Source organism: Thalassophryne amazonica, chromosome 12 (assembly GCF_902500255.1).
Source record: "Thalassophryne amazonica chromosome 12, fThaAma1.1, whole genome shotgun sequence".
NCBI lineage: Eukaryota > Metazoa > Chordata > Actinopteri > Batrachoidiformes > Batrachoididae > Thalassophryne > Thalassophryne amazonica.
Genome location: NC_047114.1, coordinates 17,708,202 through 17,716,211, shown reverse-complemented (window position 1 = coordinate 17,716,211; position 8,010 = coordinate 17,708,202). Strand labels below are relative to the sequence as shown.

General features: G+C 42.5%; 1 long non-coding RNA gene across 1 annotated transcript; it reads left to right on the top strand.

Moving 5' to 3' along the window:
• Window positions 1-1,003: 1,003 nt before the first annotated feature.
• Window positions 1,004-1,524, top strand: LOC117521865. The gene is made up of 3 exons (XR_004564085.1): window positions 1,004-1,096; window positions 1,263-1,315; window positions 1,492-1,524. It is a non-coding gene; the product is annotated as an uncharacterized LOC117521865 (long non-coding RNA).
• Window positions 1,525-8,010: the final 6,486 nt, after the last annotated feature.

Genomic DNA, 8,010 nt, shown 5'->3' with positions numbered 1-8,010 from the left:
CAGACAGGACGGAAGGCCCAAACATGCAGGAGACATCCAAACAGCCGGATAATGATAAATAAAGTAAGTGCAGCATAACGCTTGCTATCTGAAATATGTGAATGGAAGTGAGTAGCGCTTTTGGTTTGCAGCTGGTAACTTTCTATTCTGAAACAGAGATTTGTTTATTTCAGCAGAACAACCTTGCCAGTCATATAAACAGTTCTTGGAGTATAGAAGCTCTAAGTCAAAAGAGTGTCAATCTTTTAACTACGGGCCAAGAGAAAGACATTGGGCGAAAGACCAAAAATACGTCCAGGTAAGATGTGAAGTTGTGCTGTACTAACTGTCCTAGGTTACTTGACAATCTGACTTGAGATGACTCAGAAGTGGATCTATATCATAGTATGTTTATTGTACAGATTTAAAAAAAAAAAGTAATATCTTTGAAGAAGATGTCTTTATAGAGCATATGGCGCTATGAGTAGGATAACCTCAGCTCTCGTGCTGGGAAAGATAATTTGCTAAAGCAACTGGGCAAAACACTGTTACACTTTGTAGAGTAGGTTCTAAACATGTTTGATGTATGTATAGTCTTTTATTTTACTAATGTTTAATACATGAAATCAATTTTATCTTTGTCATTTTATTAGATTAACATTGGATTCATGACCCCAAATGGAACTGTTATTTGTGGACCCAGAGGGAGCAGCATCTGATATCCTGAAATAAGCTGTCAAGAAAATGAGAACATTTAACAAGGACATGACAGAAGGATCGTACGTCCTTTTGTATCCAGACTGCTCAGAGGTGGTTCATGTGCCTGGATCAGAAAGGCCATTCAAATTGGTGCCATATAAAAAGGAACTAGGAAAGCCATATAGCAGAATCACCTTCGTCATTTGCCCAGAAACACATTTTAAAGAAGGTTAGTGGCTCTCATTATTCAATATTTTTTACATATTTAAGATAATTTACAGAGTGATATGTCATCTACATGATGTGTTGAATTTTTTGTATGAATGTTTTTACAGTAGTGGATGATACCTCAGAATCTGATTCTGAAATTGTCATCGCATCAGAGAGCACAGTTGAATTCAATCAAGCTGACACTCTGGTACATGAACTATTTATGTATTTAAAAAATATATGTATGCATGCATTTATTGATTTATCTATGACAAAACTGGCAACCTTGCATCGCTGATATATACTGTTTGTGGTAGGGGAACAGTTATGGAAGCTATTACAAATTGTTAATAAATGTATGCATTTCCTCTCAGATATCTGAACCACACAACCAAAGTACTCCCAAACACAAACCTGAAGATGAAAGGTAGGTACATTTTGGCAGTTAGCCTTTGTCGTAGAGCCATTTGGAACAATATGTAACATTTTTAATGAGAATGAGGAATCTTGGCTGTATCCATTTATATTCTTAGAGGACTATTGTAGGCCTGAAGAACAGTAATAAATAATGTAATATATATATAATTTTTTATTGTGTTTTAGAGATGCACCAGGACATTCAGCAGCAATTCAGCCCAAACAAGTAATAGTGCAGTCTGTGGCAACCTGACATTTTGTAGGACCCCTTCACACATAGTGTGAAGTTTGGTCAATGTGTGTACGAAGCAGGAATTTCATGCAAAGCGTGTGGAATCGCCCCTGCCTCTAACGCCTCATACACATGTTGCTACAACTATTTGTCCACACCAGCGGCTGAAAGACAGAGCGTGCGCTCTGTGAACTCATCACACCCTCTTGCGGCAGGTGCCGGCCAAATTCCAGGTGACATGCACGAACATCTAACACCGCTCGCATGGCACTTAGAAAATGTGTGGCCAGTCACACTATTAACACGACAACAGACTGCAGACAATCACTGTCATACTGCTGTGTGACTTTGCAAACACACACACTGTCACGTGGGTGTGTGCACTCAACTCATGGGAGGTGTGGCTTCTGACAGAAGCAGCTGTGAGAATCTGTGGATCTGGACATAAAAGCTGGACAACAGCTACTGTGTTTGGACAGTCATGGACTAACAACTGTCCACTGTGAGGCGCGTGTGTCTGATTGCTGTACTTACGTGGAAATAAATAAAAACATATATGGCTGTGGAGTAGACACTGACCCCCCAGGTTGAAACGGACTGTCAGATCAGAACACGCAGCGGGTGATCTGACCGTCATGTCACCCATGTGAGTGCTGTTCCACATGACGTGGTGTCTGTGCTGCGGCACGCCATCCACAAGACACGCGTGTTGGTAGAACACGTATGTGGCTGACTGGAAGCACCTGACCAGTAGATGTGGACATCAGAGCACACTGCTTCTCATTCATGCCATTTCATGATTGTATGTCTGTGACCATGGGCCAGAAGACCAGAGGAACAGATGGATCACATTTGTATTGCTCGCTTGATAAATGCGGTGTTTTTATATGGTGTGTGATTTTTATTTTTGTTTTGTAATACTTCCATGCCCTTCCTGATATGAGGCAGATTCCAGCAGATTTCAAAGAACAGCTCCGTAGCTCAGTGGTAAAGTTGCTGACTGGTAATCAGAGTTTTTGGAAGGCGCAGGTTCGCATCCAATGGGTGGTATGTGTTTTTTTTTTGGGGGGGGGGGGGGGGTTGTGTTTGTAAGATGTTTTAACATGGGAAGTGTAATTTCCCAACAGTAAATACAGACCTGTATGCACCAGGTGTTGAGGAAGAAGATGAGGAGCTGGTTGCAGTCAGTGTGGCGAATTTCCAAAACACACAGAGGTGTAAAATTCCGGCTTCAGAAAGTAAAAACCCTCCCATGTGTTGCTTCTACGTGTGCACCTAAAACAGGTGATCTCAATAATTCGCTCATCCACCTGCCTGAAGAGCTGAACTAATTACAATCAGCTGGTTAATTAGGAAGAAGGACCAAATATGTGGCTGGACTTTTACTTTGGGAAGCCAGAGTTTTTACACCTCTGAAAACACAGCAATGTAAAATTAACTTTTGAGTGTGGCATTCCAGTGTTTTCATTGCGCAATATTGCTTGTATTCAAATAATTGTTGTAAAAGTATGCATTATATGGGATATCCATTAATTAAATCTCTTCTTGTCATTACAGGGAGGAGATGAACATTACACTACCTGACATTGTAATAAACCTGTCACTTCCTATTGATCAAAAAAGAGTCAGCAAGTTCAACATCTCAAGGGCTAGTGTCTGGGATGGAGCAGTCAGAGGTTTCAAACGTACAACATATTCTGAATCCTGTGACATGCTGGTTAGATTTACTGATGATGCTGGTGTTTTTGAGGAGGGAATTGACACAGGTGGTCCAAGAAGTGAAATCTTAACTCTGCTAATGAAACACCTGAAAGTTTGGCCCATTTTTCATGGACCAGAAGGATGGCAGTTCTTGGTCTGCAATGCAAATGGTATGCATAGGGTTAGACATTTGATACTGCAAACGTGCATGGAGGTCCAGGTCCCCATCACCTGTCAGAAGATCTTGTAAATTATCTTGCTGGCCAATGATAACTGATGAAGAAATAGGGAAAGATCTGCAAGAGGTGATAATAGCAAAAAACTACAGTGTGATAGGACAGAGTTTTACATCATTCTTGCAGTGTTTTAAGACAAAGTCTATTTCCTATATTGGATACACAGAATGAGCAGAATTTATAAGGTTTTGATAGGGTAGGTTTACAGCATGTCATGTATGTCACTGAATAAGAATAGGCAAGGATATACAGTACATACAGTTATTTACTGGCATTTTTATACTTCTTTGTCTTTTAGATTGAGAATGCTGCTTCATTGGATGCTCTGCAGGAATGTATCATGACACACAGCACCATGTTACAAACAGCAGGCTGTCTGAGACATGTGACAGCTCTGGATGAAAAGAAAGAAATTGTGCTAGACTACCTCCAATGGGTAAAATAATTTTAGTGATCTGATTTTCTTCTCTTTTTTTATGTATTTGTGTATGTAATTTTAGTTTGAAATCCCTCATGGCACTGTGACAAAACAAAGAAAAGAAAATTGCCTTAGTGTGTTACAACTTAGAACAGCCTGTACGAGGTCTGTTAGAAAAGTATCCGACCTTATTATTGTTTTAAAAAACCATATGGATTTGAATCACGTGTGATTGCGTCAGACAAGCTTGAACGCTCGTGCGCATGCGTGAGTTAATTCATGCCTGTCGGTTGCGTCATTCGGCTGTGAGCAGGCTTTGAGTGAGGTGTGGTCCACCCCTCTCGTCTATTTTTTATTGCGAATAAATGTCTGAACGATTTGGAGCTTTGCTGCATCAATTTTTTTTCCAGAAACTGTGCGAGACCTCCAGGTGGACACCGTTCGAAAACTTAATATGGCTTTCAGGGACGATTTTATGGGGATTAAACAGATTACGGGGTGTTACTGCCGCTTTAAGGAGGGCCCACAACTGCTGAGTGCGCGGCGCGCTCCCAGCCCCCATCGACAGGCTGACACCCCGCTGGAACAACCAGATCATTTCCAACGTGAAAGCTTTGTTGATCCGGGACCTCGTCTGACTTTCACAAAAAGGCAGAAGATGTGGACATCAGCACTTTTTCCGGCACATTCCACCGTTACAGGAGTTTTTTTCGTGGAAAGAAAAGCGGAGGGACGCGCCACAGCTCTGTTCATTATGTGGGACAAAACCACCTCGGTGTTGGTCTCTCAGGACAGCTTTCAGGTGGATTTCAGACGGATTCCGGTTGCTTTCCAGTCGTGTGATTATCCGATTGTGATTGTGCATGAGCTGGACATGCCAGAACATGTCCCGTGAGGCTTCATCATGGCGTTGCTTTGCGCCGAGCGGCTGCACTGCGACGTGCGGTGGAGCAGCTTCTCTTTCCATGACAAAAACTCCTGTAACAGTGAAATGTGCCATTTATTTTTAAACTGGACGCTGTCTTGATCCGGTATGTCATCTGACTAGCAAAGGAATTGTGAAAAGACGTGGATATCAGCACTTTTTCCGGCACATTCCACCGTTACAGGAGTTTTTTTCATGGAAAGAAAAGCGGAGGGACGCACCATGGAGCCGTTCATTACGCGGAACAAAACCACCTCGGTGTTGGTCTCTCAGGACAGCTTTCAGGTGGATTTCAGACGGATTCTGGTTGCTTTCCAGTCGTGTAAATATCCGATTGTCATTGTGCATGAGCTGGACATGCCAGAACATGTCCCGTGAGGCTTCATCACGGCGTTACTTTGCACCGAGCGGCTGCACCGCGATGCGCGGAACTCCTCCGCACGTCTGTCTTAATGTGCCGGAAAAGTGATCCGGTTTGTCATCTGACTAGCACAGGAATTGTGAAAAGACGTGGACATCAGCACTTTTCTGGCACATTAAGACAGACGTGCGGAGGAGTTCCGCGCGTCGCGGTGCAGCCGCTCGGCGCAGCCACTCGGCGCGGTCCTGAGAGACCAACACGGAGGTGGTTTTGTCCCGCGTAATGAACGGAGCCGTGGCGCGTCCCTACGCTTTTCTTTCCATGAAAAAAACTCCTGTAATGGTGGAATGTGCCGGAAAAAGTGCTGATGTCCACATCTTCTGCCTTTTTGTGAAAGTCAGACGAGGTCCCGGATCAACAAAGCTTTCACATTGGAAATTATCTGGTTGTTCCAGCAGGGTGTCAGCCTGTCGATGGGGGCTGGGAGCGCGCCGCGCTCTCAGCAGTTGTGGGCCATCCTTAAAGCGGCAGTAACACCCCGTAATCTGTTTAATCCCCATAAAATTGTCCCTGAAAACCATATTAATTTTTCGAACGGTGTCCACCTGGAGGTCTCTCAAAGTTTCTGGAAAAAAATTGATGCAGCAAAGCTCGAAATCGTTCAGACATTTATTCGCAATAAAAAATAGACGAGAGGGGTGGACCACACCTCACTCAAAGCCTGCTCACAGGCGAATGATGCAACCGACAGGCATGAAAAAACTCACGCATGCGCACGAGGGTTCAAGCTTGTCTGATGCAATCACACGTGATTCAAATCCATATGGTTTTTTAAAAAAATAATAAGGTCTGATACTTTTCTAACAGACCTCGTATGTCTGTCACTTCATTCCCTGCCTTGTGCCAATCTACAAGTATTCACGCCACCCTGCCCTCTGTGTCATTCTTCCACGTGATTGTGTTTCAGTAGTTCTTGCAGGTTGTAACACCTTGCCATGTGCAAATCTAAAGAATGTTGTTGTTTTAAAGTAACACACAACAATTTTCCCCAAATGTACATTTGTTTAGGTGGATTGTAATTGTTGGGAAGATAACCTCTAATAGTTTTCTTTAGACAGTTTAAATGCATTTGGAACACAGCGGTAAAACAATGTTTGTGTTCATGTTGTATATTCAAAGATGGTCTTTCAGCTCTTCAGGTTCTGAGTGTACTACAGCAACACCTTACTTTGCTGACCCCGGTCGTGTCCCACTCTGAAAAGCAACTCACTGGCTTTGAACTTGAAAGACTCTTCAAACCTGACCTCAGCCCTTCAGGAAGTAGCAGGAGACTCAAAGAAAGTCAAACCTTGGCCTACTGGGCCGACGTTCTCCTTGATTGTAAAGGTTTGTAAGGTGTTTTGTAACTGCTCGAAAAATCACATTACCATGGTACATATTAGTGTTTCTCAGCTGGGGGTTGTATGTGGTGTAGGTCAAAAAAATTTAAAATAAAATATCATCATCCTGTCTATGGCTGATGCTGAGACCCTGATCCATGTGTTTATCTCTTCTAGACTGGACTACTGGAATGTTCTATTTTCTGGTTTACCGCAGTCCAGCATTAGGGGTCTCCAACTGGTTCAAAATGCTGCAGCCAGACTTTTGACATGATGCAGAACGTTCGACCACATTACACCCATTTTGGCATCCCTTCACTGGCTTCCTGTCCCAGTGACATCAGATTTTAAGGTTCCGCTACTAGTCTATAAAATTATTCATGGACTGGCACCTCCCTACCTAGCTGACCTAATTAAACCTTATGTACCAGTGAATAAATCAAATCAAATAAATTTTAATTATAGTGCCAAATCACAACAAACAGTTGCCCCAAGGCACTTTATATTGTAAGGCAAAAGCCATACAATATTTACAGAAAAACCCCAATGGTCAAAACGACCCCCTGTGAGCAAGCACTTGGCGACAGTGGGAAGGAAAACTCCCTTTTAACAGGAAGAAACCTCCAGCAGAACCAGGCTCAGGGAGCGGCAGTCTTCTGCTGGGACTGCTTCGGGCTGAGGGGAGAGAATCGGGAAAAATACATGCTGTGGAACAGAGCAGAGATCAATCACTAATGATTAAATGCAGAGTGGTGCATACAGAGCAAAAAGAGAAAGAAACACTCGGTGCATCTAGAATTAACAGGAAGCCAATGAAGAGAGGCCAATATGGGTGAAGTATGCTCTCTCCTTCTAGTCCTCATCAGTACTCTAGCTGCAGCATTTTCAATTAACTGAAGGCTTTTCAAGGAACTTTGAGGACAACCTGATAATACTGAATTACAATAGTCCAGCCTAGAGGAAATAAATGCATGAATTAGTTTTTCAGCATCACTCTGAGACAAGTACAATAACTTCAGTTTTATCTGAATTTAAAAGCAGGAAATTAGAGGTCATCCATGTCTTTATGTCTCTAAGACATTCCTGCAGTTTAACTAATTGGTGTGTGTCCTCTGGCTTCATGGATAGATAAAGCTGGGTATCATCTGCGTAACAATGAAAATGTAAGCAATGCTTTCTAATAATACTGCCTAAGGGAAGCATGTATAAAGTGAATAAAATTGGTCCGAGCACAGAACCTTGTGGAACTCCATAATTAACCTTAGTCTGTGAAGAAGACTCCCCATTTACATGAACAAATTGTAATCTATTAGATAAATATGATTCAGACCACCGCAGCGCAGTGCCTTTAATACCTATGGCATGCTCTAATCTCTGTAATAAAATTTTATGGTCAACAGTATCAAAAGCAGCACTGAGGTCTAACATGACAAGCACAGAGATGAGTCCACTA